The 10,683-nt window shown below is 44.5% G+C and overlaps 1 protein-coding gene across 6 annotated transcripts in view; it reads left to right on the top strand.

The window, feature by feature from the left end:
- Nucleotides 1-234: 234 nt before the first annotated feature.
- MBNL2 (muscleblind like splicing regulator 2) overlaps nucleotides 235-10,683 on the top strand; it is a 157,864-nt gene continuing 147,415 nt past the window's right edge. For 2 of the 6 annotated variants that reach the window (XM_040487216.1, XM_040487219.1), the window contains exon 1: nucleotides 237-472. The gene's annotated coding sequence lies outside the window, so the exon portion shown is untranslated. Of the gene's footprint in view, nucleotides 473-10,683 lie in introns of all 6 variants that reach the window. The other 4 variants (XM_040487215.1, XM_040487218.1, XM_040487221.1 and 1 more) reach the window with 4 other exon arrangements.

Here is a 10,683-nt window from a genome sequence, read left to right as displayed (position 1 = left end):
GGGTGTTTTCTCCAGCTACCCCTCTCCGGGCTCTGCCAATTATGTGCCACTTTGTCTTGGTGCTATGATTGCTTTCTTCGGAGAGGGAAATTCCTCTTTCATCAGTATGGACGCACTGTTTTCACACACCGCAAGTGCTGTGCTGCTGTGTCACTCATCCTATAAGAGCCAGTTTCAGACGAGGAGGGCTGACGAGCTGCCCGGGGATTGGCTGCCCCCGGCTGGGAGGGATTTGTGGGGAGGAAGGGCTGCAGCTTTACAGCAACAGAGTTTAGACTGTCTTTGCTTCATCATCTGAAGGCAAAATTTTCCAGATACGGCAGACGGCTCCCAGAGTACAATACACAGGGAATGAGGACTATTTACATGGAAATTTCTGCCTCATGATGCAGCGGAGAAGCCTCGGCCGCTGGATTCTGCCAGATGTTCCCGGGGTTACTGTAAAAGGGAAAAAGAGGCAGAGCTAAACAAGGTAAGAGAATCACCCCCCCCCCCTTTTTTTTTTTGAATGTTTAAAGAGTTTGCTGCAGTATATGGTGCATTCCATGTGTGTTGCTTAGGGAAGCCAGGGAAACCGGATTCCACTAATTCAAATGTAACACTTGCCGGGGACCCTGGAGTTTTACGTAACATTTTGATTTGAGGAAAAAAAAAAAAAAAGAAAGAAAGAAAGAAAGAAACGGCAAAAGCTTGAATCTGTGCCGCCTGACTGGGGTGAGGCATAAAACGAGTGTTTATTTCAAAGAAGAGATCCATTTTATTACTCAACAAAAACTGTGAATTCCTGGGAGCGTTCTTATTTTCTTGTTCTAGAAAATTTTCATTACTGCCCCAGTTCACTCCCGAATAAATAAAGTTTACGTTGATCCTGCTATTTGAAAACGGACTCGTAATGAAGAAGAAAAGGAAAACTTCATAGTAAATAACCATCGGTTGAATGTTTAGCCAAAAATACGTCTATGTGTTAGAAATTAGGGACCCACCTAGCCCTATAATGCCACGGCTTTGAGTTTCAAAAGCACATTTTTAACAAGCCAGCAAGAGGTAGCTTTCTGACAAGTTTTCGATACTGTAGTTCAATGTTTACATTTCTTTTTCTGAGCCTTTGTTTCCAGCTTAAAAGTGGAACCATTATATTCAAAAGTAAAGCTGGGTTAATAATGCTTACTGCAATTATCTGATCTTTATGCATTTTTAATGAGAACACACAGCCAGCAGAATAATTTAATGAGGGCAGGCTAGCTTTTAAAGCTGTGTCTTCACTATGCCGAACCATATCAACTTTCTTGCCGAGAAGCAGCAGGGAGAAATGATGGAGATTTATTTTTAACACACTTGGCCCAAGAGAAGGAAATGATATATTTGTTAAAGAATTCTTTCTGCCCTTTTCCGTTTTAAATTTCTGCCAGGCGTGAGGAAACTGTGCTTTTTTGTTAGGCCTCGGAAGCATGTGTTTACAATAAATGTGTAACATTTTTAGAATAGTCAGCAAGCACTGAGGCGAAGGAAAAAAATCTGACTTGCCTAACCACTACTACCGTGAATGCTCTTCGAGAAACATTACTGTCCTTTTAAAAGACAAAGGTTAAGTGGAAAGGCAATTTGTTAATTTGGTAATATGTGCATTGGGGAGCTAGTAAAGTGGGGGGAAAAAGGAGGGCTTGCTTATAATCTTTAAATAAGATGAAGTTTCTTCAGCTATCCTGCCTGTTTTCTGAGGAGCAGTTCAAATAGTCATTTAAATAAGGGCAATGCCACGTAGATTCTTCCAGACCCACTGTTTTTACTTTCAAGGAGAAGTGCAGGACACTAGCCCAGAACTTCTGACGTCATCCCCCAACTATTTCTGCTGGGTGTTCTTTTATTCAGGCTCGTGGAGAGGAATATTGCTTTACGTCCTGGCCGGAAACATTCTGACTCTCACTTGGCAGGTCTTGAGTTATGTCTTCATATTTTAGCCCGTCCTTTCTAAACCCTAAACCCATCTCCAGCGCAAATAGGGCATCTCCTACCTGCCTCACGTCGGGCGGGTCAGAGCAGGTTCTCTGCAGGGTTCTGGCCGTGCTGGCGAAGAGCAGTGGGGAGCGGAGCACGGGCTTTGCTTCTGGCCCAACTTCGCCTGGCACAGCCCAGTACTGCCACCTGGGTGGATAGTGCCTGTGGCCTCATTCCCAGTTCCCCCGGAGCCACTGTGTAGGACCAAGGTTATGCCACCAAGTTCGTGGCTGGCCGTGATGGTGGGAACAGCTGCTTTTACATAAAGAGCACCATGCCTGGTGCAGATGGGCTGAAGGAAGGGAAGTCCGGTACTGCAGGCTGTTAATCTGTGTCACAGGTGGTAACCTGGGTCGGAGAGATCGGGGGAAGGTAGCCTTTAATATGGGGCCTCTGAAGGGAGAATTTCCAGACGAACAGACCGCAGTTCTGGGGAGTTCCTGGTTCCAGTTTACATTCCCTTTCCAGCTGCTCTTGTAGCCCTAAGCAGGCACCCACCTTCGTTTTTCTCTCTCTTAATAGAACTGAGTAATACTTGCTACACTTTTCTCTCATAATTCCAGCATTCATTTTGAGAGGCCTTGACCTTGTACCAAAAAAATAAATAAAATAAAATAAAAAGAAGTCATCTGTCTCTTGCCACAATGAGCTATTTAAAGTACAAAGGGATAAAACCTCCGTATTAATGAAATGGTTGGCAAATGCCTTAGGGTATTAAGATAAATAGTCATATTTCCAGAACACTTCACTCTACTGTGTGCTCAGGTCAATTTTCTAGGGCTATTTATCCTTAAACCAGCAAACAACATTTCCAAGGAATTCAGAGCATTGCTGTTTGCATTTTCTCCATCGATCTCATGCAATATACCAGAAGCTGTGCCAACCAGACTATTTCAGACGTAGGCCTTGTAGTGCCCAAAGCATTTAGTGCTATTTTTGCTTTGACTTTGCATTAAATTTGCAAGAGTAGATTGAATAAGAGAGAGAATATGAGGAAAAGAGGAAAATACGCTTGCAAAATATACTGGTTATGTAGCTTTACTGGTTACCGGCCTGCCTCCTCTCTGCTAGTTGTTTTAATTTGCTGTTGCTATGGCGAAAACAAATCAATATCACATGGCCACCAGCCAGTCCCGCGCTCGGGGGAGCGCCATCGAAATTCAAGATCAGACACTCAAGATTCCGAGCGAGAATTGGGAGAAAAGCATTTAGATTTGAGTTTGAGAGAATTCCTGACGATAGACTGACCAGGCTCAGTCTCTCGTGCCCTTCCTCTCTCCCTTTCCTCCTGCACTTTCTTACTGATAATGAGAGAAGATGGGGGCAGAAGGCATATTGATTTGTTTACATTTTCCAAAACGACAAAACGTATCGTCAGCATAGAAGCAGGTTGGTAACGTTGCAAGGGGTAAAGGATTGTGACTGATGAAAGGTGATAAAACTGTGGGGCATGTTTGTTGAAAACATAGTTTGGGGGCCTTGAATATCTCTGGGTACAGCTGCACCTGAGAGCTGACAGGGTCAGAAACAGTTACTGTGTCATATCAGGCAGAGAAATCTGGCAGCTCGAGAGAGCGGGGGCAGTGGAGGCGAGGGGCATTAGAGAAAGGTGGGGGTGTAAACCATCAGCCAGTAGCAAAGTCAAGGCAAAGCTGTAGGTCCAGAGTCAGGCCAGGTGAGCACGGAACCCCAGGGACAGAGAGGAGCAGGGTAAAGGACTTCGCTCCTTTCACAAAGTCTGCCCGAAGACCTGGCAAGGAAAGAGAGGAAGGGGCTGCAGAGAGAAGCAAAGGGGTCATGCGCCCAGGCGTCCTTTCTGGAATGGTCCACCGAACCAGATGGGCAGAGTTGCGCTTGGCCGCGTGGAGCCAGGGACTTGATATTTCACGCGTTGGTTTCTCTCAGAAGAACGAGGCGGGAAGACGTAGCTGGGCTTTTAAATTAGTTACAATACAGTGTTTTTCTCCCGTTTTTTTTACTCAGCTCAGTTGTTTCTTAGGTTTTGTGTGCAAACTGGGGGTTGCAGCTGTGATAACATTCATAGTAAGCAGTCCAGGGTGGCGTCAAGCATCAGGTCGGTGCCTCCGAAGGCTCGGCAGCCGAGGCTAGCCCTGCTTCTGTTGTGAGAGTGAAAACAGGTGTGAAAGGTAAAGCCCCAGGGTTTCTTTTGTGAACCTGAGCCACAGGCCAGTGGACAAACTTTCAGCTGGCCCGCTCCCCTTGACGAGGGAGAAACGCTTGGTAATAAAAGTGGACCCACCGACTTACCTTAGCGCTCTGACAAAGAACGCATTGTCTAGAAGATGCTAGGTCAGTATATTCCATCAATCAGTCAACAAGTGTTTATTAAACACCTCTTGGGTTCTCTGGCTTTTGCTATTCAGTTAAAACGAGTCAATTACCTAATACCTGACTTAGTGTATGTGCAAAATCAGCGGCAGAAAGAAATGATGCAAAATTGTAAGTTTTAAAGACTTTAATAAATGTATTGGTTAATGTTAATTTCACCTTGACTATCAGGCATTAATTGTAGGTTTCAGATCGTTCTTGGTGTTTGGTGGGGGGAGAATAAGGGAAGGGATTTTGAGTTTTAAATGTCTATATGCACTTTCCTCACCTCTGTTACTTTCCTCAGCATAAATGCTGTTTAAATAACATATAAAGATGTAAGATGAGCAATAGACCTATGAGAATGTGCTGAAAAGTCCCAAATAAGAGGCCACTGAGAGCAATCATCCAGTCTCAGCAAGCTGAGATTCAGCCCCAAAGTGACTGGGGAATATGGACGCATCATCTAAAAAGCCTTAAACACCAGTCACCAAAAGGAAATCCTAGATCCTCTCCCATACTCCAGAGCCTCGGGGTACCTGGGAGCCCCTGATGTAATTATCTCGCCATCCCCGTCCCAGTAAGGAAACCTGATTCCCCACCCTGGAGGATTAAACTACCCCTGCTTTTCCCCTTAAAAACAGAGTTACTTAAAAAAAACAAAACAAAACAAAACGGTTTCTCCTTTTAAACACAAAGTTTTTGCTTTCCTTTGCTTATTTGTTGTTTTCTTTCTTTCTTTCTTTCTTTCTTTCTTTCTTTCTTTCTTTTTACTCTAACTTTTTTTTCTTTACTCTAACATCTTTGTGTATTTTCTGGGTGCAGACAAACTGCAAGGTTAAGGACTCACTTTGTGGAGAACTGAGTGGGAGACTGAGGGACGTAAACGAGCCTAAAGAAGTCTTTTTAGTTACGAGTCTTGGCAGGCAGATGGGCTGTTCTAAGGTTTAGGAGCATCCAGGCAGCTGGCTGCTGTACGAGCTTGGGGGGGGGGGGGGGGGCCCCCCCCCCCCAAGCCCCCCTCAGAGGACAGAGGGAGGAGGCAAGGAACACCCAGCACTGCAGGTCCTGGGTCTTAAGCATTTGCAATCCACGATCGCTGGGGAACAAGATACTTACAAACAAGATAAGAATAGGTCAGCATACAAATGTCTTCAGAAGAATAATTAACATATGTATAGTTTCTTACACTTTACAAAGGGCTTTCACAGACCTTATCTCAATTAACAGTTCAAAAAAGAGGGTTTAAAAAAAATCCAGAAGCCTAAAATGAGAGCACTGGGTAAAGCTCCTGGAACAGATGAGTTATAAACTGGATTAAAAAAACAAACAAACAACTTTTATTCATTTATTTTTGCCCGTGGTTAGTGACTTGAATTTTGAAAAGCAGGAAAAACTTCTAAGTGTCCCTGGTGCATGTACACAGGTCACTATCTCCTGTCCCCACAAGCTTTCTTGGACAATTCCGTGTAACCAGTACTGCAGACAGCCTAGTTCCCAAGGCAGAACAAAGAAGAGAGGCTGATTGGCTTTGCTTTCTCAGCTCTGACTGTTCAGAAGGCGCCAGGGGACAAAACCTATCCTGGGTTCGTGCACCAGCCTAGCCACATAGTAGCCAGGTAAGTTTGGCTATGGATGGCAGGGAGGTGCTTCTAGAACATAAAGTTCATTAATGGTTGTAAATTGCCCACACACGTGGGAAAAACCAAAATTCAAAGTATTCCTTTTGCCCACGAGAGCTTCTCATTGAGTCCTCTTAGGCCTGCTAATGGGGTGGGGGAGAAATTAATATTTTACAACATATCTCATTTAATTTGAGCCTTTGAAGAATATCACAACGTTAATGCTCTCCCCGCAAAGTTAATGATGGTCCATAGAACGAGAGAAGTTCCCAAAGGTTCAATAACACACCCGTGAGCCCATCGCTAATACTTGCTAGAGCCAGTATGTAAGCTCAGACCCTGACAGGGTAGGCAGCACCGTGTTTTCAGCTGAGCAAATGAAAAGGAGAAAATAAAAATCATTCATTTTCAGAAAGAAATAGGTGGAAGTAGGAGGGCAATTGTTTTTAGAGATCCTAGATATGCCTGATACAGTTCATATTATGACACCAAAGTGCTAGGTGAGATAATAACAGTGATGTCTTACGGGTACGTATCCCTTCAGTTTTTATCATCTCTTTAATGGTCACAACATTTCCTTCTTGTTCCTGTTTTATAATTTAAACAAAAACTGAACTTGAGTGAGGTTAACCAATGTGTTCAAAGATTTTTTTTTTTTTCAGTAGCCAAAAAAAAGCAGAAAAGCTAGTCCTCAAAGCTATGGGAATCTGTGCACATGATATTCAAATGAGATAAAAGTCTTTATTTTTTTTTTAATTTTTTTTAACGTCTATTTATTTTTGAGACAGAGAGAGACAGAGCATGAATGGGGGAGGGCCAGAGAGAGGGAGACACAGAATCTGAAACACGCTCCAGGCTCTGAGCGGTCAGCACAGAGCCCGACGCGGGGCTCGAACTCACGGACCGCGAGATCGTGACCTGAGCCGAAGTCGGCCGCCTAACCGACTGAGCCACCCAGGCGCCCCAAGATAAAAGTCTTTAAGTGAAGTCACACTGCAGTCTGACTTGGAGTTTTCTTGTAATGGATGTTGCACAGTGGATAGAGCCCAACCCAAGCAATTTTGGAAAGACAGTAATGTTTTTAATTAAGATATTGAATTATTTGAAAAATCTATAAATTTCTGGCATCCTAGATGCAAGCTTCAATTAATCAACTAAAAAGTATTGGTGAAGCATACATTATATTAGTGATTTACTACTTGTAATTTTAAATGCCCTGGTTGCTCAAGCAAGCAGAACTTTGTTTGGGCTGGAGTAGTAGATAACTTTATAGAGGGAAGCTCTATCCTGTAGCTCTGAATGGATATATTTTGTCCAGATCAGTGGTCCTAAAGTGGGAGGTCTACACCCGACCTAGGGCAAGATGATTCACTAGGTAAGGAATAGCTGAACTTGTGTCTTCTACATTATTTAGCTCATCCTTTTAAAATGTCGATTTTCACATATGCTGGATAATGTATGTAACATATTAGCATTGTTATGCAAGTGTAACATTTATAAATAAGTAACAACCTCATGACAGTTGTGCCTGCTCAAAGATATTTTTCTGGTAGGGGTATTTGTTCAACAAAGTTTGGAGAGGACAGGAGTCAGAATTAGAGACAAGAAAGTCATCTCCAGAGGAGGAAACAGCATGATGTGATGTAGGGGGCAGTGCGGAAGCTTAAACTTGTCTCTGGAGAGCAGGGATTAGATGTTGGGGAGCAGTAGGAAATAGGGTTAGTGGGGAAATAGAATGTGGGGAAGTCCGAATATGGAAGACCTGAAGAGCTATGTCAAGCTTAATTTTGTTACTTATAACATCATATCTCGTGTTTTAAAAGTGTTCAATTACAACTTGTAAGAGAGGGCTGGAGATCTGAAAATTTGTAACATATGATGCCACCGGGGGAAAAAAATCTTTTGCCATATTCTAGGTATGATGTGGGAAAAAGTGGGCTTAGAATAGCATTGTGAGGATAGAAGAGAAAGGGCAAATCCAAAAGGTCCTTGAAGAGAAAATAATGGAAACTAGTGAGAGCTTATAAGAGCCAAAATGGCACTGGAGTTATCAGGAATAATGTCAGTGGAACCCTAACAGAAAACAGGGGCGGATGGGAAAAGGAACCAGTCAGTAGGAGCGGGGTGGTGGAACGGAAGAAGATGATGCATGGCGCGTTCTGGTCGTGGTGTTTTAGCTAATGGTGGGTCATCCAAGTGGGATATTCCATAGACATCTGACAATGCGGGAACGGAGAACAGCTTAGATGCAGGGCTTCAAATGTCAATGGAGACATACCTGTGTTGCAGTCATAATCCAAGCCAAGGATGCTGACAACCTCCAAGGCAAAGGGACCATAAATGGAGACAGGCAGATGACCAAGGATGGGCCTTGGGAGAGGACTGCCAGAGACCTAGAAGAGCAGAAATGCTAGCAAAGAATCGGGAAAATAAACAGCCACAAAAGAGCAAAATTGTCAACCAAAAAGTGAGTTCCAAGACTCTTAAGCACCGTACCGCAGTCTCTGTGGTTCCACGGGATGACAGTGCGGCTTCCCACACTGCATTATCCCGCTGCGCATGGTTGACCCTCTTTGGCATGAGTGCTCAAGCCATGGCCCTCTTGAAGGCAAATATTGGTTCACTGTAATGGTGAGAGTCGCAGGATACTGGATGGATAGGGAGATCTTCCTGCTGCATTTTTCATATATATGGTAGCCTTTTTTTAAAAAATAGATTTTCAGTAATAACCAGAAGAAAACACTTAAAACCAGCAACTATCAAGACTTCAGCGTCTGTATCTTGAAATACACCTTTTGGGGTGGTGTCATTGGTTTGAATGTTAATTCCAGGGCGATTGGAGATTTCTCTGGACACCGGTCATCCTATTCTCACAGACCCAGAGGTCTGTTTATTCTTGAATCCAGCAGGTCTCTGCCGAACCCAGCCATTAGGAGCTCGAGAAAATGAGAAAAGCACTCAAAGTGGGTAAACGGTTGCTGTCCTCATAGCAGACCCCCGCAGTACGTAAACCATAGCACCACTTCTCAGACTTCCACGTGCATAGGGAATCAGCCGGGAATCTTATTAAAAATGAGATTCTGATTCAACAGATTTGGAGTGGGGCCTGAGAGTCTGCATTTCTAACAAGCTCCCGGACGATGAACACGCTGCTCATCAGCAAAGCTCTAGAGCACAATGGCAGTTTTGCTAACATAAATGTAGATGGCGGCAGACCACTGCGTCTGGCGTGGTTTTCAAGGAGTGCTCTCTGGGGCTGGGAGCCAGGACCTACCTCCCTGACACAGTAAGCTTTTCCAAACTGCTCAGGCTCAGAGTGGGGCGAGGGTGAACTGACTTATGCCGTGGGCCTTGCCCCAAAGCCTCTGTAGTCAAGGGTGAAAGGCAGGGCCTTGGGCTGTTTCCAGGAGTTCTGTGCTTTAGACAGCTGGTCTGTGGATGTCTCCCCGTGCTCGTAGTGGAACTCTGACCAACTCATCATGTCCCTTCATGGTGCAGAGAATGTCATTCTTCCCTTATTCTCTCCAAAGAATATGAAGAATAGAGAGGACGTGTTAAAGGTGATGAAGATCGCATCTGTTTAAAAATGCTACTTTTAATGTTTTGCAGTAGAAGTGAAGACAGTTTTAGAAATGATAGCTGTCTAAGGCGGTGGCTTAAGGGAAATGTCCAGGCCTGATTGTGGACGGCTTCGTATCTTGTCACAAGTCTTACACCTTCTTTTGTGTCCATCTGTCTTTCCTCCCTCGAATGCTTCATTTTCCTGTCCATCTGCACGTGGCCCCTCTTTCCTGGGCCGAGTCTAGCTGAACTGATTTGGAGGAAGTCTTCCCTGCCCAGATGCTGGTTCAGTTCACACACAGATGGCTGGTGTTTTCTTGCGTTTTTAATTTAACCAATAGCCTTTCGGGAATGAAGGGAAACGAGTGTGGGTCGAGTATATTGAGTGCCTACTCTATGCCAAGCCCTCTGCTGGGAGCTTTGTGGACATTGACCCATGAGAATTTTTATGAAGAAAATAAAGTCCCGGGAGCTGAGTTACTGGCGAGGGTCACACACTAACAAGTGACAGAGCAAGAGGTGAAACCCCAGTCGGTGGTCTCCAAAGGCCCCGACCTTTTCCAAAGGCGCTTCCTTGGGGGTTTGCTTTAGAAAAACTTGTTTTACATTTGCACATGCTGCTAGCCGAATTCACTCCACTTACACTTGTGTGCAAGACAGACCACAAACAAGCAATTACTGGCATACTGTTCGGGCATGAGTTCAGTTTCAGCCAGGAGCTCCCCTTCCCAAAGGGACCTGATAAATCGCCAGGGATGGCCAGAGCCTTCTCTCCGTTATTTGTTGTCATTAGTTGGCCTTTTCTTTACTCTTGAATCTTGTGTGTGTGTGTGTGTGTGTGTGTGTGTGTAAGAAGCTTAAAGACCTAAAGATGTCAACTTATTGATACCTTAAATAGATAACATATGTAAAAGCCCATTATCGGCTGTGGGGCATGTACAAGAGGGAGATGTGTTGTGTTGTGGCTTTGCTGTGCTCTGTGAAAGTTCTTAGAAACTGCTTTTCTTGTCCCCCGCCTTCCCTCTTCTCTCACACGAGTGTCTCCCATCCTCTGCCGAGGCCCGTGCTGCTTGTTTCTAGTGCGTGCACCCACCATCCTGTTTCTTGCTTGGCCTGCTCCTGAGCCAGCCCATCGTCTCTTTTCTCTTGCTCTTCTCTCTGCCGAGGCATCTCTCCC

The sequence above is a fragment of the Herpailurus yagouaroundi genome, unplaced genomic scaffold (genome assembly GCF_014898765.1).
Source record: "Herpailurus yagouaroundi ecotype Mexico unplaced genomic scaffold, PumYag 164, whole genome shotgun sequence".
Classification (NCBI taxonomy): Eukaryota; Metazoa; Chordata; class Mammalia; order Carnivora; family Felidae; genus Herpailurus; species Herpailurus yagouaroundi.
This window is presented reverse-complemented; position numbering and strand designations above follow the sequence as displayed.